This window comes from Ptychodera flava, chromosome 22 (assembly GCF_041260155.1).
Source record: "Ptychodera flava strain L36383 chromosome 22, AS_Pfla_20210202, whole genome shotgun sequence".
Classification (NCBI taxonomy): Eukaryota; Metazoa; Hemichordata; class Enteropneusta; family Ptychoderidae; genus Ptychodera; species Ptychodera flava.
The window spans coordinates 30,825,079-30,845,576 of NC_091949.1; the positions used below are offsets into that span (position 1 = coordinate 30,825,079).

A 20,498-nucleotide genomic window follows, 5' to 3' on the forward strand; every position below is an offset into this window, starting at 1 on the left:
TAAATTGTGATCATCTGTTTCTTTTTTCATAATGGACGAGGATGGTTGACATAGTGTACTTAACATTTTATTAGTTTTTTAAAATTGTTTTTAGTATATTCTAGTATGATTACATCGATTCAGAAAGACATTGATATAATAAGGATGGTCTCCAGGTAAACAGAAATGAAGAAGTCGGTGTGCTGTTAATTCTGTTTTGATCGTATCAATTCATTTTCTAAAATGTTGAATGTTTCTCGATAGATTAGCCTCATTGGACACGATAAACCTGGCACATATCCCCCAATAGTGAAATGACAACGGTGGCGCAACGACATATCAGCAAGGTATCAACAAGATGACGTATCTCGTTCACACTGTGAAAAATCCACCAATTAATTATCTTATAGGTGAACTCATGCGGGAAGTCTGTGTGATACTTCGACGTCGTATTACCTGTCTTATCGAGCTGTTAATATCATTTTAATTCATTATCGGAGAGCGTTAGATTGAAGCAGGGACAAGGGTAAAGTGACAGGAATTATTCCAAGGCTCGTTTATAATTGTAACCTTTGACTCTAAAAACTTGGGCAGCTAGGTCGGAGGAATTACAATTTTTCTGGCTGAGACCAATAAAATACGGTAAAATTTTGAGAATTTACTCGGAATTTGTTGGAAATGAGAAAAAAATGTTAACGCTCTGTGGGTTTTTTTCTTGGGTAGGTCGCGTTAACGGAAACAACCCCTGTGAATAATTTTGTATGCTAAACTACACGAAAATTAAACAAGAATAGATTTATTGATAATAAATTGATTCTTGGAATCATCATTTATGCATGTGTAATTTTGGATTTATTATGAATATTTGGAAAATATATATTTTCGCATCGCAATTATTTCGGTGCTGTTCTTCTTCATGATGGGTCCCGTCAGTGTTCTGAGTTTTCATGTACGCGGTACTTCGAATAAGACTGGTTATGGAGTTCAGGCAAGGCATGTTTGAAAAGGCTGAATAAAGTAGTCGGACTCAGCGAGTTACCGCACTCGTAGACAGGGAGGCCGCGAGTCGATCAACACCTGTAACGCAGAGGAAGATCTTAATAATTTATATGTCAAAGACCAATATACTATACGATCCGTCAACTGTTACTCTGTTGAAATTAAATAGCTACGCGAGCTTCTGGGCCTGCCCTTGTAATGATGTGAATTACTAAGAACAGTAATAGTTGCTAATATCATGAGTTTTTATTTCCATTTTTTTTTATTTGACTCGATATAATTCGTCCAGTGGCCGGTCCTGGAGTATGTGTCGGCAAAAGCGTTGAGATAGGAGTAATTGCGAATAAGAGAGGAATCTGAAATGTTGTAAACAGTTCCGTTTACTTTTACTTTCTCAAATACATTAATGGAATGGCTAACAATGATTAAGGTGTTACGTCTTTCTCAAAATTGACATTTGCTAATTTTGTGAATTATTTTCGTTGAAATATACAAGATTATTACAACTGAAATGGGTTTCTCGAATAAAACTGTGATCATCTGTTTCTTTTTCCATAATGGACGAGGATGAGTGACAAAGTGTACTTAATATTTTATTACATTACTCTAATTTGTCTTCAATATATTTTAGTATGACTACATCCTTCCAGAAAGACATTGAATCAGATATAATAAGGATGGTCTCCAGGTAAACAGAAATGAAGAAGTCGGTGTACTGTTAATTCTGTTTTGATCGTATCAATTCATTTTCTAAAATGTTGAATGTTTCTCCATAGATTAGCCTCATTGGACACGATAAACCCGGCACATATCCCCCCGATAATGAAATGACAACGGTGACGCAACGACATATCAGCTAGGTATCAACAATATAACGTATCTCGTTCATACTGTGAAAAATCCACCAATTAATTATCTTATAGGTGAGTTCATGCGGGAAGTCTGTGTGATACTTCGACGTTCAATTGCCGGTCATAGTGAACTGTAAGTATCATTTAAATTTACTAAAGAAAACGGTATGATTAAAGGATACTTTACTGAGACGAGGGTAAAGTGACAACGTTTCGTTATTGTAACCTTTGCCTCTTAAACTTAGCCCTGGTTAATTTTTATTTCTATTGACTTAAACCCACAAAATTCGGTAAAATTTAGAGAATTTACTCAATTTGTTTTGAAAATGTGAAAAAATGTCCACTGTCTGTGGGTTTTCCTAGGGTAGGTCCCGTTACTGGAAACAAACATGTTAGTTTTATTTAGCCTGACTTTTGTCTTTATTGGACGCTGTATTATGTTTGATTCTAAATTCTGAATCGTGTCAACACCGGGAAAAAGTTAAGATTCACAAAAATATACACCGAATGATAACAAAGTCACGCATTAGACGATGCCCAGCGATAGGGTTTGAATTTATCTGAAATGATGCTTCTGATCTTCAATTTCTTCACGGTTAACGCACGGCACTTCGCACTTCTCTTAAGCTTGCGGAGGAGTTTAACGCGTTCCTGGCTCAGTCTGCCATTTGATCGCCTGACACCATGTATAACAGCGCATTCGATTAAGGTTATACTATCCACTTTGTAAGTAAAATTCGACCATGAACGATTAATAATAATAATGTTATTCAGAAAATACCTGCATTTATGTCCTTATACATTGTATGCTTTGGTAGTGTCATTGATGTTTCGTGAGCTGATCCAGGCGGCCTAGCCTCGTTCAAGTCGCAAAACGGAAGGATACTCGGAACACTATGGGTGTTCTTGTCCCCGCCGTTTCTTTATCGAAGATAGCGATCCGACTTTAACATTACCATCTGCACGTTAACTTTAAGACCATACACTTAACAACGGTTCGCATGTCTGTGGCGTGACCGTGCTGACTCGGTCACGATGCCTATAAATGCAATAAAGACATAGTTATATGCACCACCGATATAGCTTAGTCCATTTATAGTCACACCACAACATAGGTCGTGTCAGGCTAGAGCAAATGTTAATTCTTTGACAATGTGCATACTACTTTGGGAATAGGAGCAGGGTTTATTGTGAAATGTTCTTTCCATCGATGTTATTGTCGACATGAAGTGAGCCTATTTACCTACAGTGGCCACTGCACTGTAGTAGTAGTTCAAAATTGAATTTAATCCCGTCTGTTGGTTAAATCTATAGACTGAATTGAGATGCCAAGCCATTTAGTACTCTCAGACCTCTAATGATGCATAACTAAAGTATCTAACACGATTTGAACTGATTTGGGATAATTGGCTCTTTATATTTTTTTTAATTTCTCAAAAGTGTTAGGAGCATTACAGCTGAATGTTGCAATATTACAAATTACTCATAAAACAAGTGTGTAACTTGAAAAGAAAAGCAGATGAGCTTACATTTGCAGGTTAAAACAACCTTACTTTACGATCCAATCATCCCAAATTAGTTCCAATCATGTTATCTACAAAGTAAACGAAATATATTCCAGAAATATGATGTGCGGGAAGGGTAGATTCATTAATTATTTATCATCTCCTATGAGGGTTATGAATATTTGAGTGCATAGGGGTTCACCAATTTTCACCAAGGCACGAAGAAAAATAGGCACGCCCATCGTAGACCGTAATAACTCCTTTTTGACAGAGTGTCAATTTTGATCAAATGGATGGACGCTAGTTTCGTCCTGGAGGCGGGACAATTCCTATCATGCATGTCATTTAAGGAAAGCTTATCTACAGATACAACACTCTGGACGGGGAAGTTAGTCATTCGGTAACCTACACGAACCATAGCGCACAGACTTCTCATCCAACATGTTTTCCGCTATCGGAAGCGTCACCTTCTTTCATGGATCAAAACTAAACTTGCATGTGCACGTATTGACGAATATGGAATACTGAAGATAAGATAAAATGCCTTCTGGCAGTTTCATGTTCTGCCATTTCCATTTTCGGCTATATTCAACTGTTTATTGATGATCCAAGCAGCCACGTTGAGGCAAAAGAGTTAGGTTGTCATGATTTCTACTTACCCAACTCCTCTGTTGTGCATAACTTTCCCTTAAAATGACTAAAAGTTTCAACTTAGCCTTTCAATAACAATTTGGGGGATAAGTTATTTGATATCATTCTCCCATTGACAATACATTGGGTATAGGTCGATGTCAAACGTTCATGTCACTGTATGTACATTTTTATTTTTTGAGGAATTTGACAGAATACAAACTATTTAGAATAGTGCGTAGTGTCAACAATAACAACTAGAAGCTTCAGGTCAAACAACCTTTGAATAACAATTTGGGAGCAGATAACCTATGTGTTATTTGTAGTTTCCTCATAGCCTACAATTTATAGTGAATCAACATTTCGGTGAAATTCAAAAATCCAATCTCTTGCACACACATACACTTGTAATCACCTTTGTCTAATCAAGTACATTAATATCAATAATCAAGTATACATAAATACACAGATTTGCCGAGTTTTGTATTTAAAAAACTATTCATAATTTCCTCATAGACTACAATGTATAGTGGATCAACATTTCAGTGAAATTCCAAAATCAAATTTCTTGTACACAAATGCACGTGTAACCATCCTCTTCTAATCAAGACATTAATATCAATAATCAAGCATACATAATTACACAGATTTACCGAGTTTTGTATTAAAAAAAATTATTCATAGTTTCTTTATAGACTATAATGTATAGTGGATCAACATTTTAGGCGACATTCCAAAATCAAATTTCTTGTACACAAATGCACATGAAACCACCTTCTTCTAATCAAGTACAATCATGTCATTTATTCAGGGTCCATATATGCAGAAATAGTACATGTTTTTAATTGGGAAAAATTATTTACAGTTTTGTCATAGATTTCCATGTATAGTGGATCAACATTTTCAGCGAAATTCCAAAATCAAATTTCTTGTTAACATGTTCCCTTGTAAACAACCCATGCTAATCAAGTATATTTATATCAGTTATTAAACGTCTATAGATGAACAGATATTGCTAGTTTTATATTGGAAAATACACGTTCATAGTTTTCTCATAGACTACCATGTATAGTGAATCAACATTATTGATGAAATCTAAAAATGACATTTTTTGTACACGAATGCACTTTTTACCTGCCACTTCAGGCAAAGTACATTTACATGAATTATCACACACATATGATTTGATATTTTTTTGACAAAAGTTTTATATCAGCCACATTTTGCCTTCCTTTTGGGAGGGGGACTTCAAAAGTATAGCAAGTCAGAAGGGGGGACTTGAACACATTGCGGGTTTGTTATGGGGTATTGAGTAACAGGAGAGGGTCACTTATTCTTATGCACGGATAAGGGGGAGGGTCACTAATTTTTGTGCAAGAATTTATGAAGGGTCACTATTTTTAATGCAGCGGTGTTTCAAAAAACACCGCCCCCTGTAATTTATGTCCAGTCCCTAACTTAAAAAGAAAAGTAGATGAGCTTACATTTGCAGATTAAATCAACATTACTTCACCATCCAATTATCCCAAATTAGTTCCAATCGTGCTCTAGATTAACATAAAAACAAAAAGGGAACATAAAACGAACTTTCAGAGGTGTCAGATGAGCTAACACGAATCGTATCTGTAAGCCGGGAAAGCATATTTATAATTGGAGGTTTCAAAAATAGTTGTTGTGAAGATGCGTTTTGATACATATTCACTTAGAATATATTTATATGCAAACATCAATGATGTAAATAGTATAGAACAGATAAAACACTTGAAGCAAAATTTGCATGAGAACTAATATTTAATAATAATAATAATAATAATAATAATATAATAATAATAATAATAATAATATTTATTACTTTAAAAACGCCTTCCATGAATGGAACATCTCAAGGCGCCTCACAAAACACAATCAAAAAACGAAAATTACAAGAGTTAAAAAAACTGACAGTCACAATTGAATAAAAATTACAAGAGTAAAAACACAAAACTGAGAGCCACAATTAAATAAGATGAGAAGAGATTAAAAACTACACAATGTCATTCTTAAAAAGATAGGTCTTGAGATTTGACTTAAAACATTAAAATTAGGAGACGTTCTGACCCCAAAAGGCAGTTTGTTCCATAAACGTGGGGCACAGACAACAAAAGACCGCTCACCATAGTATACTGTGTTACAAATCGGTTGATGCAAAGTTATTACCCCCTCAGTAGTTGAACGCAGCAAACGGCCAGGAGTGCGGACATTTAGTAAATCCGTTAAATAGACAGGTGCCATACCATGAACAACTTTATATGTCAAACTGACATGAAACATTCTTTATGTATCCTAAAAATCACCCTTTCAAAAAGTGCCAGGACGAAAAGCTCTTGCAGAAGAGTTGATAAACTTAAGAGAATAAAGTCTAGTCGGTCATAGTACACAACAGTATGGATATGTATACATCCTTTACCTTTGCACGAAAAGTTTATTTCGTTTACGCTATTCTAAAAAATAGCTTAATGAAGAAAAAAAACAACCATACTTCACATTATCTCCTGATCTTCTGTCTGTTGCAAATATAATATAGTCATGTAGACTTCTTCTACATCTGAAATGACGCCGGTTACGGATACATTCAGCGGAGTTCTACATTTTTTTTGGGAGTTATTTCTCAAGAAAAGTATTGCTTGTAAAATTTTCACGTCACAGTTGATAATATTATTACATGCCTCGTATATCGAACGTCGCGCCCTCCATAGGATTCGATGGTAACTCGCCGATGGCGTCGCGGGCCGCATAGTCATCACTGGACTGAAAGTGAACCGGAACTATTTTCAGCTTGAAAATTTCGGATGTAAAAGTCTTGAAATTTCATGTTTGTACAAAAAATCCCTTTTCTGGAAAATTTCGCAAAAAAAATATTGATAAACTGCATAACAGTAGTTTGAATATATCAATGCGCCATTCTATGATGAAATCGTTCTATTTTTAACTGTTTTTCATCTAAATGAAAATAAAGTATTTGACTATAATTTGCCAATAAACGTAAATATTTTGGTGCAAACTGAGTAAGAGAGACATGTAATAAAAATATTATAGCCCAAACATGGGACTATGTACCCTCGGGGCAGGAGACCATTTGCCCTCCTTACGTCGGGCAAATGGTCACCTACCCTCGGGCACAAAGTCCCATGTTTGGGCTATAATATATAATATGTGTTGGCAAAAGCGTTGAGATAGGAGTAATTGCGAATAAGAGAGGAATCTGAAATGTTGTAAAATGATGTAAAGCTAAGAACATTCCACGGAGATTTCTCTTTTCCATTTACTTTTAATTTCTCAAATACATTAATGGAATGGCTAACAATGATTAAGGTGTTACGTCTTTCTCAAAATTGAAATTTGCTCATTTTCTGAATTATTTTCGTTGAAATATACAAGATTATGAGAACTAAAATGCGGTTTCTCGAATAAAATGTGATCATCTGTTTCTTTTTTCATACCAGACGAGGATGGGTGACAAAGTGTATTTAAAATTATATTATATCATGCTACCATGCGCCATTCTGATTGGACGAGAGCTCATTCCATCGATGCTAAAATACTGTTTTAGCACTGATAGCAGTGCTAAAACGGGCCCCTAAACCAGCATTTTCGAAAATTGCCCGGTCGGTGCATTTGAACGCACCTATCTAAACCATAGACCCTCGAGAAAGACCGAAACAGTCCACTTTGTTTCAAAGACCGAAGACCGAATTTTGATACACAGATAAAGTGTGGGTCTGTAACTCACCTCTTGGTGTAAATAAGTTGGGATCGATGATGAAAGACATCTCTGAAGCAGCACGTTTGGGGTATGATGCACACAAATATTAGGGCGACAGCGCACCGTGCACTTTGCGGGAGTCGAGACGCGATATATCCTAGTACCGCTCTTTAAAATGAAGATAGTATTCGTTCATACACAAATAAATTGACACTTCCTCACAGTAACGGTATGTCAGATATTATTTACCAAAGTTCGGGCTAAAACAGATCGGGATGTCCTAACGATGTAGACCAAGAAGTTCAAAATAACAATGGGATGACTCCTGGCGACTGCGACGATATTTGACATCAAATGCAACGAGCAGTGTCAGCGTCCAGCTCTCCCTGCATCGGGCAACACACTCAGAATCTGCACAACTGTTCATCACAGTTGCAGTCATCGCAAGTCTGGATTATTTTAAAACTGCTTGTTTTCTGGTACAATTAACGTCCAAATTATCCATCAAAAATAGATCCTGTAACTTCACTGTGCCACCACTGAATGTCGCGACGGTATGCGGTACAGAATGAGACAAATCTATTTTTACTATGCCAAAAAAGCCAGGACTATTGTTCTTCTGTAATTTACGAAAAAACTTGTTTTGATTTCAAGTCTTGACCCATTTTCTGTGTTAGTGCAGCAGGTATTTTTTGACAAGTATCGTTCGTGTTGCATGCGAATGAAATGCAATGTCGATATGGACGTATATGCGTATTTATCGTAGGATACTGTGTGCCTGTACGGAATCCAAAATGCTCGGTCTCGGGCGCAGAATTTCCGACGTTCGATTTCTCAGACGTCCGTTTTCTGCATTTGGGGCTTAGAATGGTGAAGATAACCAACTAAGACAACAAATAAACGCAAGTTGATATAATATAATAGCAATAACCCCCTTCGCAGTCGGGTATACACTCCATTTTGGTACAATTCGCTCCATATAGCACTCGCCTATCGGCTCGTGCTATATGTCGCGCATTGTACCAAAATCTCGTGTATACCCTCCTGCGGCGGGGGTTATTGCTTAATTTTATTCGTTTTTTAAAATTGTTTTTAATATATTCTAGTATAATTACATCGTTTCAGAAAGACATTGATATAATAAGGATGGTCTCCAGGTATACAGAAATGAAGAAGTCACTGTACTGTTAATTCTGTTTGATCGTATCAATTATTTTCTAAAATGTTGAATGTTTCTCGATAGATTAGCCTCATTGGACACGATAACCTCGGCACATATCCCCCGATAATGAAATGACAACGCTGACGCAACGATTGAGCAAGGTATCAACAAGATGACGTATCTCGTTCACACTGTGAAAAATCCACCAATTAATTATCTTATAGGTGAGTTCATGCGGGAAGTCTGTGTGATACTTCGACGTCTCTTATTACCTGTCTTACCGAGCTGTTAATATCATTTTATTCATTATCGGAGAGCGTTGGATTGAAGCTAGGACAAGGGTAAAGTGACACGAACAAACACTCTTTATAATTGTAACCTTTGACTCTAAAAACTTGGGCAGCTAGGTCGGAGGAAATATCATTTTTCTGGCTGAGACCGATAAAATACGGTTAAATTTTTAGAATTTACTCGGAATTTGTTGAAAATAAGAAAAGAATGTTAACGCTCTGCGGATTCTTCTTAGGTATTAAGTCGCGTTAGCGGAAACAACCCCTGTGACTAATTTTGTATGCTAAACTACACGAAAAATTGAACAAGAATAGATTAATTGATAATAAATTGATTCTCGGAATCATCATTCATGCATGTGTAATTTGGATTTATTATGAATTTTTGGCAAAAATCCACTTTTGCATCGCAATTATTTCAGTGCTGTTCTGCTTCATGTTTGGGCCCTTAAGTCTGTTGAGTTTTCACGCCCGCGGTACTTCGAGTAAGACTCGTAAATGGAGTCCAGGCAAGGCGACTATCAACGCAACAAGCTGAATAAAATAGTCGGACTCAGTGAGTTGCTGCACTCATAGCCAGGGAGCCACGAGTCGATCAACACCTGTAACGGAGAGGAGTTTTTATCTCCATTTTACTTTGTTTCGCTTCGATATAATTCGTCCAGTGGCCGGTCCTGGTGTATGTGTTGGCAAAAGCATTGAGATAAGAGTAAACGCGAATAAGAGAGGAATGTGAAATTTGGAAACTAATGGAAAGCTAAGACCATTCCATGGAGATTTCTCTTTCCTTATACATATATTTCCTCAAATACATTACTGGAATGGCTAACAATGATTAAGGTGTTACTTATTTCACAAAATTGAAATTTGTTCATTTTGTGAAATATTTTCGTTGAATTATACCAGAATATTCGAACAAATCTGCGGTTGTATTTTTTTGAATAAAATTGCGATCGTCTGTCTCTTTTTCATATCGGACGAGGACGAGCGACATAGTGTACTGAATATTTGATAAGTTTTTATTTTCTAAATTTTTGTTTAATGTATTCTAGTATAATTACATCGTTTCAGAAAGACGTTCATATAATAATGATGGTCTCGGGTAAACAGAAATGAAGAAGTCACTGTACTGTTAATTCTGTTTTGATTGTATCAATTCATTTTTTAAAATGTTGAATGTTTCTCTATAGATTAGCCTCATTGGACACGATAAACCTGGCACATATCCCCAATAGTGAAATGACAACGGTGGCGCAACGACATATCAGCAAGGTATCAACAAGATGACGTATCTCGTTCACGCTCTGAAAAATCCACCAATTAATTATCTTATAGGTGAATTCATGCGGGAAGTCTCTGTGATACTTCGACGTCGTATTACCTGTCTTACCGAGCTGTTAATATCATTTTATTCATTATCGGAGAGCGTTAGATTGAAGCAGGGACAAGGGTAAAGTGACGCGACTTGTGCAAAGACTCCTTTATAATTGTAACCTTGACTCTAAAAACTTGGGCAGCTAGGTCGGAGGAAATTATAATTTTGTGGCTGAGACCAATAAAATATGGTAAAATTTTGAGAATTTACTCGGAATTTGTTGAAAATGTGAAAAAAATGTTAACGCTCTGCGGATTCTTCTTGGGTATTAAGTCGCGTTAGCGGAAACAACCCCTGTGACTAATTTTGTATGCTAAACTACACGAAAAAATTGAACAAGAATAGATTAATTGATAATAAATTGATTCTCGGAATCATCATTTATGCATGTGTAATTTTGGATTTATTATGAAATTTTGGCTAATATCTATTTTCGCATCGCAATTATTTCAGTGCTGTTCTGCTTCATGTTTGGGCCCTTAAGTCTGTTGAGTTTTCACGCCCGCGGTACTTCGAATAAGACTCGTAAATGGAGTCTAGGCAAGGCGACTATCAACGCAACAAGCTGAATAAAATAGTCGGACTCAGTGAGTTACTACACTCATAGCCAGGGAGGCCACGAGTCGATGTTAATAATTTATATATCAAAGACCAATATACTATACGATCCGTCAACTGTTACTCGGCTGAATTAAACAGCTACCCGAGCTTCTTGCGTCAGCCTTAGTGATGTAAATTACTAAGAAAAATAACAGTTGGTAATATCACGAGTTTTTATTTCCATTTTACTTTGATTTGATTCGATATACTTTATGGCTTGCCCGATACACAATTGCAGCGGTTACAATGTGCCCAAAACACAGCAGCTAGAATTGTTACAAAGACCAGGAAATCCGACCACATTACCCCCATACTTATGCAACTTCACTGGCTTCCAGTACATCATCGCATTGTTTACAAACTTTTGCTGATTACTTACAAAGCTCTAAATGGACAAGCTCCACAATATCTCAGGAATTTAATGACACCTTGTGCCTCATCACGTGTTCTTCGTTCATCTGATAAATGTCTTCTGCACACACCTAGATGGAATCTGACTACCTATGGTCGCCGCTCCTTCTCTGCAGCAGCTCCTGTCCTTTGGAACTCTTTACCCCTGGACATAAAAAACCTCCTAATGTCAACATTTTCAAAAGACGCTTAAAAACTTACATCTTCCAGACAGCATTTTCATTGTAACTCTAAGTGCCACTGAGCATTGTTTAAATTTGGATATTAGGCGCTAACAAATTTTTGGATAGATAGATAGATAGATATAATTCGTCCAGTGGCCGTCCTGGAGTATGTGTTGGCAAAAGCGTTGAGATAGGAGAGTATGCGAATAAGAGAGGAATCTGAAATGTTGCAAACTAATGGAAAGCTAAGACAATTCCATGGAGATTTCTTTGTTCCGTTTACACGTATTTCTTCAAACATTACTGGAATGGCTTACAATGATTAAGGTGTTACTTATTTCTCAAAATTGAAATTTGGTCATTTTGTAAAATATATTCGTTGAATTATACCAGAATATTCGAACAAATCTGCGGTTGTATTTTTTTGAATAAAATTGCGATCGTCTGTTTCTTTTTACATATCGGACGAGGACGAGCGACATAGTGTACTTAATATTTTAATAAGTTTTTTCTAAATTTGTCTTTAATATATTCTAGTATAATTACATCGTTTCAGAAAGACATTGATATAATAAGGATGGTCTCCAGGTAAACAGAAATGAAGAAGTCGGTGTATCAATTCATTTTCTAAAATGTTGAATGTTTCTCGATAGATTAGCCTCATTGAGACGATAAACCCGGCACATATCCCCCGATAATGAAATAACAACGATGAGGCAACGACATATCAGCAAGGTATCAACAATATAACGTATCTCGTTCATACAGTGAAAAATCCATCAATTAATTATCTTATAGGTGAGTTCATGCGGGAAGTCTGTGTGATACTTCGACGTCGTATTACCTGTCTTATCGAGCTGTTAATATCATTTTAATTCATTATCGGAGAGCGTTGGATTGAAGCTGGGACAAGGGTAAAGTGACAGGAATTATTCCAAGCTCGTTTATAATTGTAACCTTGACTCTAAAAACTTGGGCAGCTAGGTCGGAGGAATTACAATTTTTGTGGCTGAGACCAATAAAATACGGTAAAATTTTGAGAATTTACTCGGAATTTGTTGGAAATGCGAAAAAAATGTTAACGCTCTGTGGGTTTTTTTCTTGGGTAGGTCGCGTTAACGGAAACAACCCTGTGAATAATTTTGTATGCTAAACTACACGAAAATTAAACAAGAATAGATTTATTGATAATAAATTGATTCTTGGAATCATCATTTATGCATGTGTAATTTTGGATTTATTATGAATATTTGGAAAATATATATTTTCGCATCGCAATTATTTCAGTGCTGTTCTTCTTCATGATGGGTCCCGTCAGTGTTTTGAGTTTTCATGTACGCGGTACTTCAAATAAGACTGGTTATGGAGTCCAGGCAAGGCATCTTTCAAAAGGCTGAATAAAGTAGTCGGATTCAGCGACTTACCGCACTCGTAGGCAGGGAGGCTACCAGTCGATCAACCCTGTAACGGAGAGCAGAATATTAATATTTTCTCTATGAAAGATCAATATACTATGCGAACCGTCAACTGTTACTCTGTTGAAATTAAATAGCTACGCGAGCTTCTGGGCCTGCCCTCGTAATGATGTAATTACTAAGAACAATAATAGTTGCTAATATCACGAGTTTTTATTTCCAATTTACTTTGATTTAATACAATATAATTCGTCCAGTGGCCGGTCCTGGAGTATGTGTTGGCAAAAGCGTTGAGATAGGAGTAATTGGCAAGCGAATAAGAGAGGAATCCGAAATGTTGTAAAATGATGTAAAGCTAAGAATATTCCACGGAGATTTCTCTTTTCCGTTTACTTTTATTTTCTCAAATACATGACTGGAATGGCTAACAACGATTAAGGTGTTACTTCTTTCTCAAAATTGAAATTTGCTAATTTTGTGAATTATTTTTGTTGAAATATACAAGATTTTTGAACAAAAATGCGATTTCTCGAATAAAATTGTGATCATCTGTTTCTTTTTTCATAATGGACGAGGATGGGTGACATAGTGTACTTAATATTTTATTACATTTCTTTAATTGTCTTTAATATATTTTAGTATGACTACATCGTTTCAGAAAGACATTGATATAATAAGGATGGTGTCCAGGTAAACAGAAATGAAGAAGTCACTGTACTGTTAATTCTGTTTTGATCGTATCAATGCATTTTTCTAAAATGTTGAATATTTCTCGATAGATTAGCCTCATTGGACACGAACAAATCCGGCACATATCCCCGATAATATAGGTTATTCACAAAATACGGCCCTGTATGGACGAGGGCTCAGTGAGTGACGTATTGGACGAGCCGAAGGCGAGTCCAATACGTCACTCACTGAGCCCGAGTCCATACAGGGCCGTATTTTGTGTATAACCCTATTATTATACACCTCCCTCCATTAATCGTCCGTATAAAATAATTCTATGGTAAATTTTGAGGGATGCGGCACGCGCGATATGAGTGGAACGCGCGCGATTGTTGCATTGGCACGAAGCCAATTAATTTCCAGTGCAGTACAAGCAAACTTCGCTGAATGTTTTCAATTTAATTAGTTTTTTAAAATAAAAATCAATTGCATTTAGACTCAGTTTTGTGTTAAGCGTGTTTTAAACCTTATACTACGAATACTTTTAGGTGGAAGTTGTTATTATGTCTATAACTCACCGTAGAATAGTTTGTTTACATCCGATAATCGCTAGGTCAAAGGTCAAACAAGCGCGTCGCGCGTCTCCCGTATTCGGGACTCTGCGTACTATACAAAATACGGAAAGTTATTGGACGGTCAAACTCCCATAGGTTACGGCCGTAGGTGTATAATAATGAAGTGACAACGGTGACGCAAAGTCATATCAGCAAGGTATCAACAAGATGACCTGTCTCGTTCACACTGTGAAAAATCCACCAATTAATTATATTATAGATGAGTTCATGCGGGAAGTCTGTGTGATACTTCGACGTCTCTATTACCTGTCTTACCGAGCTGTTAATATCATTTTCATTCATTATCGGAGAGCGTTGGATTGAAGCTAGGACAAGGGTAAAGTGACACGAACAAACACTCGTTTATAATTGTAACCTTTGACTCTAAAAACTTGGGCAGCTAGGTCGGAGGAAATTATAATTTTTCTGGCTAAGACCAATAAAATACGGTAAATTTTGAGAATTTACTCGGAATTTGTTGGAAATGCGAAAACAATGTTAACGCTCTGTGGGTTTTTCTTGGGTAGGTCGCGTTAACGGAAACAACCCCTGTGAATAATTTTGTATGCTTAATTAAACAAGAATAGATTTATTGATAATAAATTGATTCTCGGAATCATCATTTATGCATGTGTAATTTTGGATTCATTATGAATATTTGGCAAATATCCATTTTCGCATCGCAATTATTTGAGTGCTGTTCTTCTTCATGATGGGTCCCGTCAGTGTTTTGAGTTTTCATGTACTCGGTACTTCAAATAAGACTGGTTATGGAGTTCAGGCAAGGCATCTTTCAAAAGGCTGAATAAAGTAGTCGGACTCAGCGAGTTACCGCACTCATAGGCAGGGAGGTTACCGGTCGATCAACACCTGTAACGGAGAGGAGAATATTAATATTTTCTCTATCAAAGACCAATATACTATGCGAACCGTCAACTGTTACTCTGTTGAAATTAAATAGCTACGCGAGCTTCTGGGCCTGCCCTAGTAATGATGTAAATTACTAAGAACAATAATAGTTGCTAATATCATGAGTTTTTATTTCCATTCTTTTTATTTGATTCAATATAATTCGTCCAGTGGCCGGTCCTGGAGTATGTGTTGGCAAGAGCGTTGAGATACGAGTAATTGCGAATAAGAGAGGAATCTGAAATGTTGTTAAATGATGTAAAGCTAAGAACATTCCATGGAGATTTCTCTTTTCCATTTACATTTATTTTCTCAAATACATTACTGGAATGGCTAACAACGATTAAGGTGTTACTTCTTTCTCAAAATTGAAATTTGCTAATTTTGTGAATTATTTTCGTTGAAATATACAAGATTATCTGAACAAAAATGCGGTTTCTCGAATAAAATTGTGATCATCTGTTTCTTTTTTCATAATGGACGAGGATGGGTGACATAGTGTACTGAATATTTTATTAGTTTTTTAAAATTGTTTTAAATATATTCTAGTATGATTACATCGATTCAGAAAGACATTGATATAATAAGGATGGTCTCCAGGTAAACAGAAATGAAGAAGTCGGTGTACTGTTAATTCTGTTTTGATCGTATCAATGCATTTTTCTAAAATGTTGAATGTTTCTCGATAGATTAGCTCATTGGAAGCGATAAACCCGGCACATATCCCCCGATAATGAAATGACAGCGGTGACGCAACGACATATCAGCAAGGTATTTACAAGATTACCTTTCTCGTTCACACTGTGAAAAATCCACCAATTAATTATATTATAGATGAGTTCATGCGGGAAGTCTGTGTGATACTTCGACGTCTCTATTACCTGTCTTACCGAGCTGTTAATATCATTTTCATTCATTATCGGAGAGCGTTGGATTGAAGCTAGGACAAGGGTAAAGTGACACGAACAAACACTCGTTTATAATTGTAACCTTTGACTCTAAAAACTTGGGCAGCTAGGTCGGAGGAAATTATAATTGTTGTGGCTGAGACCAATAAAATACGGTAAATTTTGAGAATTTACTCGGAATTTGTTGGAAATGCGAAAAAAATGTTAACGCTCTGTGGGTTTTTTCTTGGGTAGGTCGCGTTAACGGACACAACCCCTGTGAATAATTTTGTATGCTAAATTAAACAAGAATGGATTTATTGATAATAAATTGATTCTCGGAATCATCATTTATGCATGTGTAATTTTGGATTTATTATGAATATTTGGCAAATATCCATTTTCGCATCGCAATTATTTCAGTGCTGTTCTTCTTCATGATGGGTCCCGTCTGTGTTTTGAGTTTTCATGTACGCGGTACTTCAAATAAGACTGGTTATGGAGTTCAGGCAAGGCATCTTTCAAAAGGCTGAATAAAGTAGTCGGATTCAGCGACTTACCGCACTCGTAGGCAGGGAGGCTACCAGTCGATCAACACCTGCAACGGAGAGCAGAATATTAATATTTTCTCTATCAAAGACCAATATACTATACGATCCGTCAACTGTTACTCTGTTGAAATTAAATAGCTATGCGAGCTTATAGGCCTGCCCTAGTAATGATGTAAATTACTAAGAACAATAATAGTTGCTAATATCATGAGTTTTTATTTCCATTCTTTTTTATTTGATTCGATATAATTCGTCCAGTGGCAAGTCCTGGAGTATGTGTTTGCAAAAGCGTTGAGATAGGAGTAATTGCGAATAAGAGAGGAATCTGAAATGTTGTTAAATGATGTAAAGCTAAGAACATTCCATGGAGATTTCTCTTTTCCATTTACATTTATTTTCTCAAATACATGACTGGAATGGCTAACAACGATTAAGGTGTTACTTCTTTCTCAAAATTGAAATTTGCTAATTTTGTGAATTATTTTCGTTGAAATATACAAGATTATCTGAACAAAAATGCGTTTCTCGAATAAAATTGTGATCATCTGTTTCTTTTTCATAATGGACGAGGATGGGTGACATAGTGTACTGAATATTTTATTAGTTTTTTAAAATTGTTTTAAATATATTCTAGTATGATTACATCGATTCAGAAAGACATTGATATAATTCGGATGGTGTCCAGGTAAACAGAAATGAAGAAGTCACTGTACTGTTAAATCTGTTTTGATCGTATCAATGCATTTTTCTAAAATGTTGAATGTTTCTCGATAGATTAGCCTCATTGGAAGCGATAAACCCGGCACATATCCCCAATAGTGAAATGACAACGGTGTCGCAACGACATATCAGCAAGGTATCAACAAGATTACCTTTCTCATTCACACTGTGAAAAATCCACCAATTAATTATATTATAGATGAGTTCATGCGGGAAGTCTGTGTGATACTTCGACGTTTCTATTACCTGTCTTACCGAGCTGTCAATATCATTTTTGCTCATTATCGGAGAGTTTTGGATTGAAGCTAGGACAAGGGTAAAGTGACACGAACAAACACTCGTTTATAATTGTAACCTTTGACTCTAAAAACTTGGGCAGCTAGGTCGGAGGAAATTATAATTGTTGTGGCTGAGACCAATAAAATACGGTAAATTTTGAATATTTACTCGGAATTTGTTGGAAATGCGAAAAAAATGTTAACGCTCTGTGGGTTTTTACTTGGGTAGGTCGCGTTAACGGACACAACCCCTGTGAATAATTTTGTATGCTAAATTAAACAAGAATAGATTTATTGATAATAAATTGATTCTCGGAATCATCATTTATGCATGTGTAATTTTGGATTTATTATGAATATTTTGCAAATATCCATTTTCGCATCGCAATTATTTCAGTGCTGTTCTTCTTCATGATGGGTCCCGTCAGTGTTTTGAGTTTTCATGTACGCGGTACTTCAAATAAGACTGGTTATGGAGTTCAGGCAAGGCATCTTTCAAAAGGCTGAATAAAGTAGTCGGATTCAGCGAGTTACTGCACTCGTAGGCAGGGACGTTACCAGTCGATCAACACCTGCAACGGAGAGCAGAATATTAATATTTTCTCTATCAAAGACCAATATACTATACGATCCGTCAACTGTTACTCTGTTGAAATTAAATAGCTACGCGAGCTTATAGGGCCTGCCCTAGTAATGATGTAAATTACTAAGAACAATAATAGTTGCTAATATCATGAGTTTTTATTTCCATTCTTTTTTATTTGATTCGATATAATTCGTCCAGTGGCAAGTCCTGGAGTATGTGTTTGCAAAAGCGTTGAGATAGGAGTAATTGCGAATAAGAGAGGAATCTGAAATGTTGTTAAATGATGTAAAGCTAAGAACATTCCATGGAGATTTCTCTTTTCCATTTACATTTATTTTCTCAAATACATTACTGGAATGGCTAACAACGATTAAGGTGTTACTTCTTTCTCAAAATTGAAATTTGCTAATTTTGTGAATTATTTTTGTTGAAATATACAAGATTATTTGAACAAAAATGCGGTTTCTCGAATAAAATTGTGATCATCTGTTTCTTTTTTCATAATGGACGAGGATGGGTGACATAGTGTACTGAATATTTTATTAGTTTTTTAAAATTGTTTTAAATATATTCTAGTATGATTACATCGATTCAGAAAGACATTGATATAATAAGGATGGTCTCCAGGTAAACAGAAATGAAGAAGTCGGTGTGCTGTTAATTCTGTTTTGATCGTATCAATTCATTTTCTAAAATGTTGAATGTTTCTCGATAGATTAGCCTCATTTGAGACGATAAACCCGGCACATATCCCCCGATAATGAAATAACAACGATGACGCAACGACATATCAGCAAGGTATCAACAAGATGACGTATCTCGTTCACACAGTAAAAAATCCATCAATTAATCATCTTATAGGTGAGTTCATGCGGGAAGTCTGTGTGATACTTCGACGTCGTATTACCTGTCTTATCGAGCTGTTAATATCATTTTAATTCATTATCGGAGAGCGTTGGATTGAAGCTGGGACAAGGGTAAAGTGACAGGAATTATTCCAAGGCTCGTTTATAATTGTAACCTTTGACTCTAAAAACTTGGGCAGCTAGGTCGGAGGAATTACAATTTTTCTGGCTGAGACCAATAAAATACGGTAAAATTTTGAGAATTTACTCGGAATTTGTTGGAAATGAGAAAAAAATGTTAACGCTCTGTGGGTTTTTTTCTTGGGTAGGTCGCGTTAACGGAAACAACCCCTGTGAATAATTTTGTATGCTAAATTAAACAAGAATAGATTTATTGATAATAAATTGATTCTTGGAATCATCATTTATGCATGTGTAATTTTGGATTTATTATGAATATTTGGAAAATATATATTTTCGCATCGCAATTATTTCAGTGCTGTTCTTCTTCATGATGGGTCCCGTCAGTGTTTTGAGTTTTCATGTACGCGGTACTTCAAATAAGACTGGTTATGGAGTCCAGGCAAGGCATCTTTCAAAAGGCTGAATAAAGTAGTCGGATTCAGCGACTTACCGCACTCGTAGGCAGGGAGGCTACCAGTCGATCAACACCTGTAACGGAGAGGAGAATATTAATATTTTCTCTATGAAAGACCAATATACTATGCGAACCGTCAACTGTTACTCTTTTGAAATTAAATAGCTACGCGAGCTTCTGGGCCTGCCCTAGTAATGATGTAAATTACTAAGAACAATAATAGTTGCTAATATCATGAGTTTTTATTTCCAATTTACTTTGATTTGATTCAATATAATTCGTCCAGTGGCCGGTCCTGGAGTATGTGTTGGCAAAAGCGTTGAGATAGGAGTAATTGGCAAGCGAATAAGAGAGGAATCTGAAATGTTGTAAAATGATGTAAAGCTAAGAACATTCCACGGAGATTTCTCTTTTCCATTTACATTTATCTTCTTAAATACATGACTGGAATGGCTAACAACGATTAAGGTGTTACTTCTTTCTCAAAATTGAAATTTGCTCATTTTGTGAATTATTTTCGTTGAAATATACAAGATTATCTGAACAAAAATGCGGTTTCTCGCATAAAATTGTGATCATCTGTTTCTTTTTCCATAATGGACGAGGTTGAGTGACAAAGTGTACTAAATATTTTATTACATTTCTCTAATTTGTCTTCAATATATTTTAGTATGACTACATCGTTCCAGAAAGACATTGATATAATAAAGATGGTCTC

The 20,498-nt window shown here is 36.0% G+C and overlaps 1 long non-coding RNA gene across 1 annotated transcript; it reads right to left on the minus strand.

Moving 5' to 3' along the window:
• Positions 1–932: 932 nt before the first annotated feature.
• Positions 933–3,431, minus strand: LOC139122408 (uncharacterized). The gene is made up of 3 exons (XR_011549450.1): positions 3,359–3,431; positions 2,611–2,868; positions 933–1,056 (listed from the first exon to the last, which is right to left on the minus strand). It is a non-coding gene; the product is annotated as an uncharacterized lncRNA (long non-coding RNA).
• Positions 3,432–20,498: the final 17,067 nt, after the last annotated feature.